The 17,800-nt window shown below is 40.2% G+C and overlaps 1 long non-coding RNA gene across 1 annotated transcript in view; it reads right to left on the reverse strand.

Moving 5' to 3' along the window:
• Positions 1 to 11,466: 11,466 nt before the first annotated feature.
• Positions 11,467 to 17,800, reverse strand: part of LOC126474923 (uncharacterized) — a 46,378-nt gene continuing 40,044 nt past the window's right edge. The window contains exon 3 of the long non-coding RNA XR_007586601.1: positions 11,467 to 12,627. This is a non-coding gene — a long non-coding RNA (uncharacterized LOC126474923). The remainder of the gene's footprint in view (positions 12,628 to 17,800) is intronic.

The raw sequence follows: 17,800 nt of genomic DNA on the forward strand, positions 1-17,800 counted from the left end.
ATCTCCTGTTTTCTCATGTGACATCCTGAAAGCAGTGTATCAAGACAGTCAGGAAGATGCAATGTTTCTGGTCTTCTAAAAAAGGAAATTCATCAAAAAAAGTTTTGCATCACCTTGGTTCTGAGAGTTCCAGAACCTATACAGAAAATTGGAATACAGATCGACACAAACATCATTTCTGCCCCTTTTATTGCTCATGAAAACCACACATTGCATGTTGTACCACCGTACAGTGAGACCTTAAGAGGTGGTAGTCCAGATTGCTGTACACACTGGTACCTCTAATACCCAGTAGCACATCCTCTTGCATTGATGCATGCTTGTATTTGTCATGGCATACTACCACTAGTTCATCAAGGCACTGTTGGTCCAATTTGTACCACTCCTCAATGGCGATTCAGTGTAGAACCCTCAGAGTGGTTGTTGGGTCACATCGTCCATAAACATCCCTTTTCTATCTATCCCAGGCATGTTCGATAGAGTTCATGTCTGGAGAACATGCTGGCCATTCTAGTTGAGTGATGTCATTATCCTGAAGGAAGACCTTCACAAGATGTGCATGATGGGGGTGCGAATTGTCATCCATGAAGACGAATGCCTCGCCAATATGCTGCCGATATGGTTGCATTATCACTCAGAAGATGGCATTCACATATTGTATAGCCATTACAGTGCCTTCCATGACCACATGTCAGCCCCACATAATGCCACCCCGAAACAGCAGGGAACCTCCACCTTGCTGCACTTGCTAGACAGTGTGTCTAAGGCATTCAGCCTGACCACGTTGCCTCCAAACATGTCTCCGACGATTCTCTGGTTGAAGGCATATGCGACACTCCTTGGTGAAGAGAACGTGATGCCAATCCTGTGTGGTCCATTCAGCATGTTGTTGGGCCATGCAGCATGGTGTCATGGTTACAAAGATTGACCTCACCATGGACGTTGGGAGTGAAGTTTCGCATAATGCAGCCTATTGCGCACAGTTGAGTCGTAACACGACGTCCTGTGGCTGCACGAAAAGTATTATTCAATATGGTGTTGTTGCTGTCAGGGTTCCTCTGAGCCATAATCTGTAGGTACATCTACATCTACATCCATACTCCGCAAGCCACCTGACAGTGTGTGGCGGAGGGTACCTTCAGTACCCCTATCAGTTCTCCCCTCTATTCCAGTCTTATATTGTTCGTGGAAAGAAGGATTGTCGGTATGCTTCTGTGTGGGCTCTAATCTCTCTGATTTTATCCTCATGGTCTCTTCGCGAGATAGACGTAGGAGAGAGCAATATACTGGTTGGCTCTTCGGTGCAGGTATGTTCTCGAAACTTCAACAAAAGCCCATACCGAGCTACTGAGCATCTCTCCTGCAGAGTCTTCCACTGAAGTTTATCTATCATCTCCATAACGCTTTTGCGATTACTAAATGATTCTGTAACGAAGTGCGCTGCTCTCCATTGGATCATCTCTATATCTTCTATCAACCCTATCTGGTACGGATCCCACACTGCTGAGCAGTATTCAAGCAGTGGGCGAACAAGCGTACTGTAACCTACTTCCTTTGTTTTTGGATTGCATTTCCTTAGGATTCTTCCAATGAATCTCAGTCTGGCATCAGCTTTGCCGATGATCAACTTTATATGATCATTCCATTTTAAATCACTCCTAATGCGTATTCCCAGATAATTTATGGAATTAACTGCTTCCAGTTGCTGACCTGCTATATTATAGCTAAATGATAAGGGATCTTTATTTCTATGTATTCGCAGCACATTACACTTGTCTACATTGAGATTCAATTGCCATTCCCTGCACCCTGCGTCAATTCTCTGCAGATCCTCCTGCATTTCAGTACAATTTCCCAATGTTACAACCTCTCGATATACCACAGCATCATCCACAAAAAGCCTCAGTGAACTTCCGATGTCATCCACAAGGTCATTTATGTATATTGTGAATAGCAATGGTCCTATGACACTCCCCTGCGGTGCATCTGAAATCGCTCTTACTTCCGAAGACTTCTCTCCATTGAGAATAACATGCTGTGTTCTGTTATCTAGGAACTCATCGATCCAATCACACAATTGGTCTGATAGTCCATATGCTCTTACTTTGTTCATTAAACGACTGTGGGGAACTGTATCGAGCACCTTGCAGAAGTCAAGAAACACGGCATCTACCTGTGAACCCGTGTCTATGGCCCTCTGAGTCTCGTGGATGAATAGCGCGAGCTGGGTTTCACACGACCATCTTTTTCGAAACACATGCTGATTCCTACAGAGTAGATTTCTAGACTCCAGAAAATTCATTATACTCGAACACAATACGTGTTCCAAAATTCTACAACTGATTGACGTTAGTGATATAGGTCTATAGTTCTGCTCATCTGTTCAACGTCCCTTCTTGAAAACGGGGATGACCTGTGCCCTTTTCCAATCCTTTGGAATGCTACGCTCTTCTAGAGACCTACGGTACACCACTCCAAGAAGGGGGCCAAGTTCCTTCGCGTACTCTGTGTAAAATTGAACTGGTATCCCATCAGGTCCAGCGGCCTTTCCTCTTTTGCGATTTTAACTGTTTTTCTATCCCTCTGTCATCTATTTCGATATCTACCATTTTGTCATCTGTGCGACAATCTAGAGAAGGAACTACAGTGCAGTCTTCCTCTGTGAAACAGCTTTGGAAAAAGACACTTAGTATTTCGGCCTTTAGTCTGTCATCCTCTGTTTCAGTACCATTTTGGTCACAGAGTGTCTGGACATTTTGTTTTGATCCACCTACCGCTTTGACATAAGACCAAAATTTCTTAGGATTTTCTGCCAAGTCATTACATAGAACTTTACTTTCAAATTCATTGAATGCCTCTCGCATAGCCCTCCTCACACTACATTTTGCTTCACGTAATTTTTGTTTGTCTGCAAGGCTTTGGCTGTGTTTATGTTTGCTGTGAAGTTCCCTTTGCTTCCGCGGCAGTTTTCTAACTTGGTTGCTGTACCACAGTGGCTCTTTTCCATCTCTTATGATCTTGCTTGGCACATACTCCTCTAACAAATATTGTATGATGGTTTTGAACTTTGTCCACTGATCCTCAACACTATCTGTACTTTTGTCCACTGATCCTCAACACTATCTGAACTTGAGACAAAAATTTTGTGTCGAGCCATCTGGTACTCTGTAATCTGCATTTTGTCACTTTTGCTAAACAGAAAAATCTTCCTACCTGAAATCATTGATACAGTAACCGCTTTATGATCGCTGATTCCCTGTTCTGCATTAACTGTTTCAAATAGTTTGGGTCTGTTTGTCATCAGAAGGTCTAATATATTATCGCCACAAGTCGGTTCTCTGTTTAACTGCTCAAGGTAATTTTCAGATAAATCACTTAAAAAATTTCACTGGATTCTTTGTCCCTACCACCCATTATGAACGTTTGAGTCTCCCAGTCTATATCCAGCAAATTAAAATCTCCACCCAGAACTATAACATGGTGGGGAAATCTACTCAAAATATTTTCCAAATTATCCTTCAGGTGCTCAGCCACAACAGCTGCTGAGCCAGGGGGCCTATAGAGACATCCAATTACCATGTCTGAGCCTGCTTTAACCGTGACCTTCACCCAAATTATTTCACATTTCGGATCTCCGTCAATTTCCTTTGATACTATTGCACTTCTTATCGCTATAAACACGCCTCCCCCTTCACTGTCCAGCCTGTCTCTGCGGTATACATTCCAATCTGAGTTTAGGATTTCATTACTGTTTACGTCTGGTTTCAGCCAACTTTCTGTCCCTAGTACTATATGGGCATTGTGACCGTTTATTAATGAGAGCAGTTCTGGGACCTTTCTATAGACGCTCCTGCAGTTTACTATTAGCACATTAATATTGTTATTCGCTGTTGCATTTTCCCTACTCCTACCTTGCTGTGTCTCAGGAGGCGTCTTGTTGGGCCTAGGGAAGGAATTGTCTAACCTAAAAAACCTGCATGTGCACTCCACACGTACTCTGCTACCCTTGTAGCCACTTCCTGCGTGTAGTGCACACCTGACCTACTCAGGGGAACCCTACATTTCTCCATCCGATAGCGGAGGTCAAGAAATTTGCACCCCGAATCTCCGCAGAATCGTCTGAGCCTCTGGTTTAAGCCTTCTACTCGGCTACAAACCAGAGGACCGCAATCAGTTCTGGGAACGATACTACAAATAGTTAGCTCAGATTCCACCCCGCGAGCGAGGCTTTCAGCCTTCACCAATTCCGCCAACCGCTAGTATGAACTTAGGATGACTTCTGAACCCAGACGGCAGGAGTCATTGGTGCCGACATGAGCAACAATTTGCAGTCGGGTGCACCTAGTGCTCTCTATCGCCGCCGGCAGGGCCTCCTCCACATCTCTGATGAGACCCCCCGGCAAGTAGTCTGAGTGAACACTGGCCTTCTACCCTGACCTTTCCGCTATTTCCCTAAGTGGCTCCATCACCCGCCTAACGTTCGAGCTCCCAATAACTAATAAACCCTCCCCCCGTGTGTCTGCTCGGACCTTGCTGAAGGAGCAGCCACATGTCCACTCACAGGCAGAGCAGGTGATGCCACACGGCCAGTCTCCTCATTGACCCTCTGCCTCGTGCGCCGTGAACGCCGCTGAACCCGCCACTCCCCTTGGGGAGAGGGTGGCCCAACCGCGCCCGGTACTCACGAAGATGTCTCGACAGCAGGGACAGTGGGTGAAGCATGTAACACCTGTGGTGTACCATGCGATGCACCAGACTCCCCACTGCCGTTACGCTCAGAGGCAGCAGCCTGAAGACGGCTGACCGCGGACATCAACATGTTCAGCTGTTCGCAAACAGTGGCCAGCTCCCCCTGCGTCCGTACACAGCAGTCACACATCCTATCCATCCTAAGAAATCAATTTACTGTAGAGAGTTAATCAACTTTTAACTAAACCACTAATTCTCTAAAGGCGGCTGATAGTTGACTAAACTGTGGTTGCTAGACACTTCTTGTACAAAATAATGAAAATAGCACTACCCGTCTCTGGACTGTATTGAAAACAAACACTAGCACTACTGGCACTATGGCTGACTAAATGGACTCTCTCTACTGTATTCAAAACACACACAAAATCTATGGAACACTATTACTAGCACTCGACAATTAAAGCTTCCTAAAAGCAAAAACACATGGAAGCAGAAGTGACAAGTAAGAAAAATACAGTTAATACTTAAATTAAAGTAGCTCGCTGTACAGCAGACGTGAAGCAGACGGCAGTTACGATGACACTGACACTACTAGCACTATGGCTGACTAAACGGACTCTCTCTGACTGTATTCAAAACAAACACGAAATCTATGGAACACTATTACTAGCACTCGACAATTAAAGCTTCCTAAAAGCAATAACACATGGAAAAAGAAGTGACAAGTAAGAAAAATACAGTTAATACTTAAATTAACGTAGCTTGCTGCACAGCAGACTTGAAGCAGACAGCAGTTACGAAGACAGGTAGTGGTTATCCATTGCAGTAGTAGCCCTTGGGTGGCCTGAGCGAGGCATGTCATCGACACTTCCTGTCTTTCTGTATCTCCTCCATGTCCAAACAACATCGCTTTGGTTCACTCTGAGGTGCCTAGAGACTTCCCTTGTTGAGAGCCCTTCCTGGCACAAAGTGACAATGCGGATGCAATTGAACCACGGTGATGAGCATCTAGGCATGGCTGAACTACAGACAACACAACCTTCCTGGTGGAATGACTGGAACAGTTCATCTCTCGGACCCCTCCGTCTAATTGGTGCTTCTCATGCATGGTTGGTTACGTCTTTGGGCAGGTTTAGTGACATCTCTGAACAGTCAAAGGAACTGTGTCTGTGATACAGTATGCACAGTCAACATCCATCTTCAGGAGTTCTGGGAACTGGGGTGACGTAAAACTTTTTTTGATGTGTGTATTTGATCAACACCACACATGCATGCTCGTATTTGTCATGGCATACTATCCACAAGTTCATCAAAGCACTGTTGGTCCAGATTGTACCACTCCTCAATGGCGACTCGATGTAGAACCCTCAGAATGGTTGTTGGGTCACATTGTCCATAAACAGCACTTTTCAGTCTATCCCAGGCATGTTTGATAGGGTTCATATCTCGAGAACATGCTGGCCATTCTAGTCGAGTGATGTCATTACCCTGAAGGAAGTCATTCACAAGATGTGCATGATGGGGGTGCGAATTGTAGTCCATGAAGATGAATGCCTCGCCAATATGCTGCCAATATGGTTGCACTATCGATTGGAGAAAGTTATTCACATATCGAATAGCCTTTACAATGCCTTCTATGATCACATGTCAGTCCCACATAATGCCAACCCAAAACAGCAGGGAAGCTCCACCTTGCTGCACTTGCTGGACAGTGTGTCTAAGGCATTCAGCTTGACCATGTTGCCTTTATCAGGAGAAAGAAAACTGGCATTCTACAGATCGGAACATGGAATGTCAGATCGCTTAATCAGGCAGGTAGGTTAGAAAATTTAAAAAGGGAAATGGATAGGTTAAAGTTAGATATAGTGGGAATTAGTGAAGTTCGGTGGCAGGAGGAACAAGACTTTTGGTCAGGTGAATACAGGGTTATAAGTACAAAATCAAATAGGGGTAATGCAGGAGTAGGTTTCGTAATGAATTAAAAAATAGGAGTGTGGGTAAGCTACTACAAAGAGCATAGTGAACGCATTATTGTGGCAAGATAGACATGAAGCCCATACCTACTACAGTAGTACAAGTTTATATGCCAACTAGCTCTGCAGATGATGAAGAAATTGATGAAATGTATGATGAAATAAAAGAAATTATTCAGGTAGTGAAGGGAGACAAAAATTTAATAGTCATAGGGGACTGGAATTCTATAGCAGGAAAAGGAAGAGAAGGAAACATAGTAGGTGAATATGGATTGGGGCTAAGAAATGAAAGAGGAAGCTGCCTGGTAGAATTCTGCACAGAGCATAACTTAATCATAGCTAACACTTGGTTTAAGAATCATAAAAGAAAGTTGTATACTTGGAAGCAGCCTGGAGATACTAGAAGGTATCAGATAGATAATATAATGGTACGACAGAGATTTAGGAACCAGGTTTTAAATTGTAAGACATTTCCAGGGGCAGATGTGGACTCTGACCACAATCTATTGGTTATGAACTGTAGGTGGAAACTGAAGAAACTGCAAAAAGGTGGGAGTTTAAGGAGGTGGGACCTGGATAAACTGACTGAACCAGAGGTTGTAGGGAGATTCAGGGAGAGCATTATGGAAAGAAGTACAGTAGAAGAAGAATGGGTAGCTTTGAGGGATGAAGTAATGAAGGTAGCAAAGGATCGAGTAGTAAAATGATTAGGGCTAGTAGAAATCCTTGGGTAGCAGAAGAAATATTGAATTTAATTGATGAAAGGAGAAAATATAAAAATGCAATAAATGAAGCAGGCAAAAAGGAATACAACCATCTCAAAAATGAGATTGAGAGGAAAAGCAAACTGGATAAGCAGGGATGGCTAGAGGACAAATGTAAGGATGTAGAGGCTTATCTCACTAGGGGTAAGATACACACTGCCTACAGGAAAATTAAAGAGACCTTTGGAGAAAAGAGAACCACTTGTATGAATATCAAGAGCTCAGATGATAACCCAGTTCTAAGCAAAGAAGGGAAAGCAGAAAGGTGGAAGGAGTATATAGAGGGTCTATACAAGGGCGATGTACTTGAGGACTATATTATGGAAATGGAAGAGGATGTAGATGAAGATGAAATGCGACATACGATACCACATGAAGAGTTTGACAGAGCACTGAATGACCTGAGTCAAAACAAGGCCCCGGGAGTAGACAACATTCCATTAGAACTACTGATATCCTTGGGAAAGCCAGCCCTGACAAAACTCTACCATCTGGTGAGCAAGATTTATGAGAGGCAAAATACCCTCCAAATTGAAGAAGAATATAATAATTCAAATCCCAAAGAAAGCAAGTGTTGACAGATGTGAAAATTACTGAACTATCAGTTTAATAAGTCACGGCTGCAAAATACTAACGCGAATTCCTTACAGACGAATGGAAAAACTGGTAGAAGCTGACCTCAGCAAAGATCAATTTGGATTCCATAGAAATATTGGAACACATGAGGCAATACTGACCTTACGACTTATCTTAGAAGAAAGATTAAGGAAATGCAAACCTATGTTCCTAGCATTTGTAGACTTAGAGAAAGCTTTTGACAATGTTGACTGGAACACTCTCTTTCAAACTCTGAAGGGGTAAAACACAGGGAGTGAAAGGCTATTTACAATTTGTACAGAAACCAGATGGCAGTTATAATAGTTGAGGGACAGGAAAGGGAAGCAGTGGTTGGGAAGGGAGTGAGACAGGGTTGTAGCCTATCCCCAATGTTATTCGATCTGTATATTGGGCAAGCAGTAAAGGAAACAAAAGAAAAATTTGGAGTAGGAACTTAAATCCATGGAGAAGAAATAAAAACTTTGAGGTTCATCAATGACATTGTAATTCTGTCAGAGACAGCAAAGGACTTGGAAGAGCAGTTGAACAGAATGGACAGTGTCTTGAAAGGAGGATATAAGATGAACATCAACAAAAGCAAAACAAGGATAATGGAATGTAGTTGAATTAAGTCGGGTGATGCTGAGGGAATTAGATTAGGAAATGAGACACTTAAAGCAGTAAAGGAGTTTTGCTATTTGGGGAGCAAAATAAGTGATGATGGTCAAAGTAGAGAGGACATAATATGTAGACTGACAATGGCAAGGAAAGCGCTTCTGAAGAAGAGAAATTTGTTAACATCGAGTATAGATTTGAGTGTCAGGAAGTCGTTTCTGAAAATATTTGTGTGGAGTGTAGCCATGTGTGGAAGTGAAATGTGGACGACAAATTGTTTGGACAAGAAGAGAATAGAAGCTTTCGAAATGTGGTGCTACAGAAGAATGCTGAAGATTGTATGGGTAGATCACATAACTAATGAGGAGGTACTGAACAGAATTGGCAAGAAGGGGAGTTTGTGGCACAACTTGACAAGAAGAAGGGATCGGTTGGTAGGACATGTTCTGAGACATTAAGGGACCACCAATTTAGTATTGGAGGGCAACGTGGAGGGCAAAAATCGTAGAGGGAGACCAAGAGATGAATACACTAAGCAGATTCAGAAGGATGTAGGTTGCAGTAGGTACTGGGAGATGAAGAAGTTTGCACAGGATAGAGTAGCATGGAGAGCTGCATCAAACCATTCTCGGGACTGAAGACAACAACAACAACCATGCACTTATTACTAAATGCTCAATCATAAACGGTATCATTTGAGATTTGTGACTGGACTGAGATTTTCTTGATGGAGAGTGTACACTGTGTTCTCTTGGATAGAGAACAAGTGACAGATGTAAAAGTGAAACTTCCTGGCAGATTAAAACTGTGTGCAATGACCGAGACTCGAACTCGGGACCATTGCCTTTCACGGGCAAGTGCTCTACCATCTGAGCTACCGAAGCACAACTCACGCCCAGTCCTCACAGCTTTATTTCTGCCAGTATCTCTTCTCCTACCTTCCAAACTTTACAGAAGCTCTCCTGTGAACCTTGCAGAACTAGCACTCCTGAAAGAAAAGATACTGCGGAGACGCAGCTTAGCCACAGCCTACGGGATGTTTCCAGAATGAGATTTTCACTCTGCAGCGGAGTGTGCACTGATATGAGCTGATAGAGCTTCTGTAAAGTTTGGAAGGTAGAAGACGAGATACTGGCAGAAGTAAAGCTGTGAGGACCGGGCGTGAGTTGTGCTTCAGTAGCTCAGATGGTAGAGCACTTGCCCCCAAAACGCAAATGTCCCGAGTTCGAGTCTCGGTCGGTGCACACAGTTTTAATCTGCTAGGAAGTTTCATATCAGCGCACACTCTGCTGCAGAGTGAAAAATCTCATTCTGGAAACATCCCCCTGGCTGTGGCTAAGCCATGTCTCCGCAGTATCTTTTCTTTCAGGAGTGGTAGTTCTGCAAGGTTCACAGGAGAGCTTCTGTAAAGTTTGGAAGGTAGGAGATGAGATGCTGGCAGAAGTAAAGCTGTGAGGACCGGGCGTGAGTCGTGCTTCAGTAGCTCAGATGGTAGAGCACTTGTCCCCAAAACGCAAATGTCCCGAGTTCGAGTCTCGGTCGGTGCACACAGTTTTAATCTGCCAGTAAGTTTCATATCAGTGCACACTCCACTGCAGAGTGAAAATCTCATTCTGGAGATGTAAAAGTATTTTCAAGTATGTGTTAGGGCAGTGCTTGGAACTCTGTTGTTCATGTAACATATTAATGACTGCGCAGATAGTATTAATAGGTTCCTTGGACTATTCACAGCTATTTAGAATGAACCTGCATAAATATTCCATCAGATTTTGATCAGCTTTAAAAGTGGGGCAAAGACTGGCAAGTTGCTTTAAAGGTTCAGAAAAATAAAATTGCATACGTAATAAAAATAAATAAAAAAATAAAAAAAAATTTTAAAAATGTTGTATACTATGGCTACATTATGAATGTTAATGTTGGAATTGATCAGCTTCAACAAATACTTAGGAGTAACAATTGGTAGGGATTTGAAATAGAATGATCACATAAGCTCAGTTGCATGAAAGTGGGAGACAGACTCCAGTTCATTGGTAAAATACTATGGAACTGCAATCAGTTTACAAAGGAGATTGTTTACAAATCACTCATGCAACCCATCCTATAAGTGTGTGGGGCCTATATCAAATAAGACTAATGGGGGGTACTGAATGGATACAGACAAGGCCAGCATGAATGGTCACAATTTTTTTGATCCATTAGAGAGTGTCACAAAGATTCTGAAGGAACTGGCAGATACTTGAAGACAGGAGCAAATTATCCCATGAAAGCCTACTTAGAAACTTTCTAGAATCATCTTTAAATGAGGAATATGGGACTATACTATAAGCTCCCGTCTATTTCTACCAAAGGGATGACAAAGACAAAATTAGACTAAGTACAGTGCAAACAGAGGCATTTAAGCAATCATTCTTCTCACAGCCCACATGCATATGGAACAGGAAAAAATCTTTAATATCTGGTACAGTGGAAAGTACCATCCACCATGCAGTTCAGAGTGGTTTACATTATGTAGATGTAGATGCAGCATAGAAGCTTTTGTCTACTATAAAGACTTCTGAATAGGTCTTGCTGTTTGCTAAGAGGCCTGTGTTGTACTTACCATCAGCACCATCTGATTGTAATTGAGTCACATGATTTTCATTGTAGATCACATTTTTTTGGTCTTGTTATTCCTCTGTTTGCATTATGTGTTTCATAATGGGCATTTCATACAGTAGAATACAATGAACTAGTGTGGCAGGATTCTGTGAGCTGACAGGATTAGGATACACGTTTACACAATAGTAAACAAAACATTATTTAATAACAATTCTTATAAAAACCATGTAAACATTTTCACAATTTTGATTCTTCATCACAATTAACTTGAGCAATTTTTTGACATCATCATAATTCATTATTTTTAGTGCAGATCAGTAGATTACACATCTATCTCAAATTAATGATAATGTGTGGCAGCACATATTAATATTAAATTTATGACACTGAAATGGAATGGATGAATGAAAAATGAAAAACAATATATGCATTTCAATGAGCATTTCTATGTGAAGGCTAATCTGTGAATGGCTACAGTACCACACATAAGCAGTTTGCTATGGATATTATTTATCATATGTCTGTTGCTCATATTTGTCATTCTACTTTTGAATATTTAAAATTAAATTTGAAGATTTTTAAGTAATTTTTTATAATGTAGAAAAGACTGAAAACAGTTTTGCCACAATCCTCTGAAAGCCACTGCACACTTATGTCAAACAACATTTTAATGTTTATTTTTTAAAATGTTTCTTAAATGTATTGCTCCTCATCTATTAGAGCTGCCAGAACCCAAAAGTCTTGGAGGATTGTTACTGAAATGAATGCTATCTGTTCATAAATGATAAACTATGATGAATTATGTACTGAATTTCATACTGTGTATCAAAGGTGTAATGAAATACTTGCTATAGAAGTTCTAAGAGTTCAGTATTTTTCATGGCATTTTTGCTACTGTAATATAATGCCACATTACAGATGGTATGCCATACCTATTAAAATTTGAAACTAAATGCTGTAAAATAATTGTGGTGAAAGACTGTGAAGCACTGTTGTGTGTCTGTTGGCTGTAAACCAGTAGAAAATTAGTCTATTCACCAAGACACAACATAAATGTCAAAATACACATCACAAAAGTCATTCAGCCTCTTCTGTCATTTACAGTCCTTGTCCTTCACTCTGTTGTTCTTAGTTAATAACTAACACTCATGCACATCACTATTTTCTCCATCAGATAACATTCACTTGTCTATTCACATAACATTGCTAACTCAAGGTGAGCAAATCTGCACACTGTCGCCATTCTGTGGTCCCAGGATGTTCTTGTTGGAAATGTGATGTTATTGATTGTACCAGTGGCCTAAGCAGCCACACTAGACTAGAAGCAACTTGTATGAGAGTAACCACAACGAGACAAAGGGATATTCCTGATGAAAGAGAAGACAAATGACCTAAAAAACAAAAATATGTTATATTTTAGTGAACTTACTGAAACTATAGTCAAAATAAAATACACATAACATAATGATGGTACCATACACATAATTATCAACATCTATTACAAACCATGTGAACAACAAAAATACATAATTACAATTAGCTAACACTAACTATTAAGCTTTATGAGTGAAACATGTGGAACATGAGGCAAACCCAAGGAACCTGCACTAGTGAAAGTGTAATGCAATTAACACAATGCATTCTGTAGTTGCTAAAATAACTAGCATACAAATTATTAATCAATTAATTTTTCATATTCATTCCAGAGCTGCATGCTACATAGGCAGTCATTGAGGAAAACAGAAGAAGAGACTGCAAAATATTCACAGCAAAGGATTCAGAAAAGATAAGAAAAGAAAACTGAAAGTGGGCTGAAAAAGAGAGGTGATGAGAAAAGTTAATAATGCAAATAAACTCTGCAATAAGATGGATGCAAAGCACCAACAAAAGACATTGGAAATAGGGTAACATACAACAACAAACTGACTGTGTTGGCACAGATTAATGCATACAATAAACTTCTTAACTGTGCACCTTTGTTATAATGCTGCCTCAGATACAATCAAGTTCACTCGAGAGGTGACACAGAAACAGTGATTTCCTGTGATTTATGTTACAGGGCCATAGGTTACACTACTACTGGGCGTTCCACTTAATCCTAAACATCAGCAGTGAAAAATTATGTAAATGCTTAAGTTGAGCAGTATTGCAGAAATATTGCTACAGACATAAATTCAACCTATACATTACCAATGTTAAGCAGCTGCTACAAACAGCGTTAATACCAAATGATCATTAAATTGCTATGAATAATATTTGGGACACTTGGAATATACTGCAATACCAAATGATCATTAAATTGCTATGAACAATATTTGGGACACTTGGAATATACTGCAATGCCCAACATATATCTCCTATTGAGATTTTGAGGACAAGATTAGATTAACTACAGAGGCATTTAAACAGTCATTCTTCCCACACTGCATATGAGAATGGAAGGGAGAAGACCATAATAACTGGTACAGTGAGACATACTCTCTGCCATGCATATCACAGTGGTTTGCAGAGTGTAAATGTAAAATTATTTATGCTTACTCACTAGACATTTAAAATTGTAGAATAAACAAGTATGCTGATACTATGAAACAATCTTCTGCTTCTTTAATTATATTCAGTTGTTGCTGTTCATATTCTATTTCTAGCTTAGTATTTACATTACTACATTGACATTATATAATCTTTATTTAATTAAATTTTGTTTAATTATAACAGATCCATTACTGAAGGAACTAAAAGAATTTTGTCACAGGATTTGAGTTGGAGGTGATCCTTGAGATATGAAGTATGGTGTAGAAAAAGTTCTCTGATTAGGTTATGAAGTGTTTAATGTTAGAGAGAACACTATCTCAGAATCTCACTTAAGATCATTACTTAAGCTGAGGAGCTGATTAAGGACTTCAGAACAGCCTGACAATAAACCAAACAGAAACAGTCTTCTGACAGTTTAAACAGCAAGAGGTAAATTTCAGAAGTACTCAAGCATACAAGATATTGGATGCATAAAACCTATATTTGGAGAAATTCAGTGTGGAATTATTACAAGTACATAAATGTTATTTGATATTTCAGATGGTGTTTTCGAATGTTATAATTAAACATAAATTCTTAGATGATTAATTTATTTCTGTCTGATGATGTTATGACTGATACAACATTTTTAAAGCTATTCATGTAATAATAGTTGGTGATACATTTTGATTTTCAAGAAATATGTAGGCCAAATATTTCATTTTAAAGGATATGCAGGTAAAGACAAATGTAACAGAAAGCCATTTCAGATTGCTAGCCTTCTCATCCAACCACTTATATGTATGGAATGAGTCAAGAAAGTAGTGACAGATGCCTATTCAAGTGCTGATTATGCAACTGTGTAACCACAAAAATATATTTAACATTAGTGTGGCGAACACTGCCAACAAAAAGTATTAATTGTGCTGGCCTATGGTGGCCTTTTCCAGCACACTGGCCAGCACTAGGGAACATTGTATCGCAAGTGCTAAACTAAGTGCACCTATGACAAGAGAAGACCAAGACACGCCCCAAAGCTATGGGCCAATAATGCCCCATGGGCAGCATGCCTATACGTCATTGACACCACTGACTGAGCTGTCTCAATCTCTCAATCTTAGTACCTCAGTAAATCACATCAGGACTCAGTTTGCATTGCACCTCAGTACCTCACTCTGTGCACCAGTCTTCCACAGTGATAGTCATTTCCTCGCACCTATGAGGGAACATAGTCATTTTATATAATTGTGATTTGGATACGGACAAGATTCAAGAATTAGTACACGTTATCTGATTGCTGTTATCCAACAAACTTCAGACTGGACATCATTGAAGATAAGTACTCAACTGGTTCCTGTAATAAAGTGTATTTTAACCATGTTTGCACTTTGTGTTGTGGTGAGAGGAAACCGGCCACCCACCTATCATACCACCCTCTCCTCATCCACCCAGGAACCACAAAACATTACAAGAGGGCACAGCCACAACAATAATAGTACTCAATACATGCTTAACAAGAAACAATAAGTAGAAGAACTGTCACTTAGAAATTAACAAGACTAGGAGAACGGGTAATTAATACTTTTACATTTCCAATATTCAGCTGTGATGCATGTACCACTGAATATCCATTCTCTTGTCACTGTCAGTCCATTCACTATAACTTCTAAGCCATGTTTTTACAACTTTAGTGTTGCATATAATTTATTATTAGGATAAATGTGCACAATTGTGCATAAGTTACATAAATTATATAGCTTTGTGATATCACACCTTGTTCATCACATTTCAGTATGCACATTTTTTATTATAAACAGAGTTCTACCAGTGATTTTACTCATTTTTTAGAGCCGGTCACATGGTAATGGTCACAGGGTTGGTCGCACAATTCACACACACAGTTACTGCTGGGGTCGTGGAAACTCTTGTTCTTGGATATTTTGTGTTGGTGTCCATGCACTGCTTTCGAATTCATCAGGTGTCAGAGTTCTTCATTTGTGTTGGTTCAGAGCCAGCCAGGGTGGCCGACCGGTTCTGGGTGCTACAGTCTGGAACCGCGTGACCACTACAGTCGCAGGTTCGAATCCTGCCTCAGGCACGGATATGTGTGGTGTCCTTAGGTTAGTTAGGTTTAAGTAGTTCTAAGTTCTAGGGGACTGATGACCTCAGAAGTTAAGTCCCATAGTGCTCAGAACCATTTGAACCTTTTTTTTTTTTTTTTTTTTTTTTTTTTTTTTTTTTTTTTTTTTTTTTTTTTTCAGGATCTGTTTGTCATTGCTTCTGTTGTATAAAAGTCCAGCCAAATTTCCTTTCTCTTCTTCTCTTTTTCATGTAGGAGTTTATTCGAGTTGTCAGTGGATGGGAGCCTCGTACATAGTTCCTCTATGAAAAAGGGTTCCCTGACGAGTTTGTATACTAGCCTCAACTTTGTGTGTTTTGAAACACCTAGGGCAGCTTTCAAGAAGCTTGATTTAACTGTTTCCAGAATCCTTAGGTCTTTTAGACTCAACTTTTCCCAGATGAGATCTATTCCATAGGTTGTGATGGGAACTATATTTGCCACGAACAAGGCCATGGCTGTTTTCAGTGACACTCTGGATGTTGCCTTGATGTCAAACATGGCTTTTGTGGCAGTTGCTGCTCAAGATTTTACATGTATTCAGAAAGATCTGGCAGTGCTTGTGTTACATATAATCTGCTGTTCTGACTTTCTTTGATTCCACATGTGTGCGTGTCTTGTCTTTCAAGTATCTTTGTCTATGTTTATTTGTGAGCTTCCTTGTTAATGCTTCTAGCCTGGACAGAGCTTTTCTCTGTTCTAGTCATTTCATGCAGCAATCTCCAGTATCATTCTGTACAACTGAACAATATAACTTGCTCATCAGAAAATCTGATGATAAACAGGTCGATAAGGAAAAAGTTTAAAGGTGCTAAGACTGACAATGGGGCTGAGTGCATTAATCACCTCCTTCACTGACATTTAAAGGAGAATGGTATTATCCATGAGAGCAGTTTACCATATGCATCACAGCAGTATGGTAAAGTTGAATCAGATCTACAGAGTAGAGTGGTCATGCAATGGTTATCTACTCTGGCCTACCATGGACAATTTGCACAGAAGATATCATTGTGGTAGTTTAGATAAGCCTTTATCCTGGTAAGCTCAATTATTATATCTTATTAATATTGTAGTGTGTCCTATTCTCATTTTGGTGGCCAAGAAATGTTTTCAGTCACTTTTGTTTATTCTAGAGTGAATTTTCACTCTACAGCAGAATGTGCACTGATTTCAAACTGCCTGGACATGAACCTGGAATCTTTGCCTTTCGTGGGCAAATGCTCCACCAACTGAGCCATCCAGCCATGACTCATGAGCTGCCCTAAAAACTCTACAGTGTTGATGAAGGACCCCTTCTGAATGTATCAACTACAACTATAAACAAAGTAGTAGCAGAATTCAAGATTGTTTTTTTTTATATCACAACTGATAATCAAAATTATTTTGTAGATTTATAAATCAAATGAAACCATGAAAGTCAGTATGTATTCATTTGTCAACTGCTCTTAGAAGACTTTAATATTCACAATTGCAAGCACAATGCAGCACCTATTAATGGCAGTTCCGAGCAACTGTTGGGATAATGCCCAATGGATGAAAATCACAGAAAGTGTTCTCTTTTGTGAGGCTGTAGATAAGCTGATGCTTGCAACTACTGCTGTCAGATCCGGCATAATGTCTTCTGACAGCCTTATAAGTCAGTTTCTATACAACCTTGGAACTGAACATTTGGCTAATGTTGACTGTGTCCTGAATTGTCTTCAATGAACAAGAGATAAGGATGTGAAATATAATCGTAGTAAACTCATACTTTGCATGTACTCAGATTCTGGCAGATACACACTGATGAGCCAAAACATTATGACCACCTGCTTAATAGCTCATTTGTCATCTTTGGAATGAAATACACATCTGATTGTGCATCTCATAGTAGCTTTGTGGAAGTATGTGGCATCTGATGTCTATGTACTGGTAATGTACACTATTGGCCATTA

Source organism: Schistocerca serialis, chromosome 4 (assembly GCF_023864345.2).
Source record: "Schistocerca serialis cubense isolate TAMUIC-IGC-003099 chromosome 4, iqSchSeri2.2, whole genome shotgun sequence".
NCBI classification, from domain to species: domain Eukaryota; kingdom Metazoa; phylum Arthropoda; class Insecta; order Orthoptera; family Acrididae; genus Schistocerca; species Schistocerca serialis.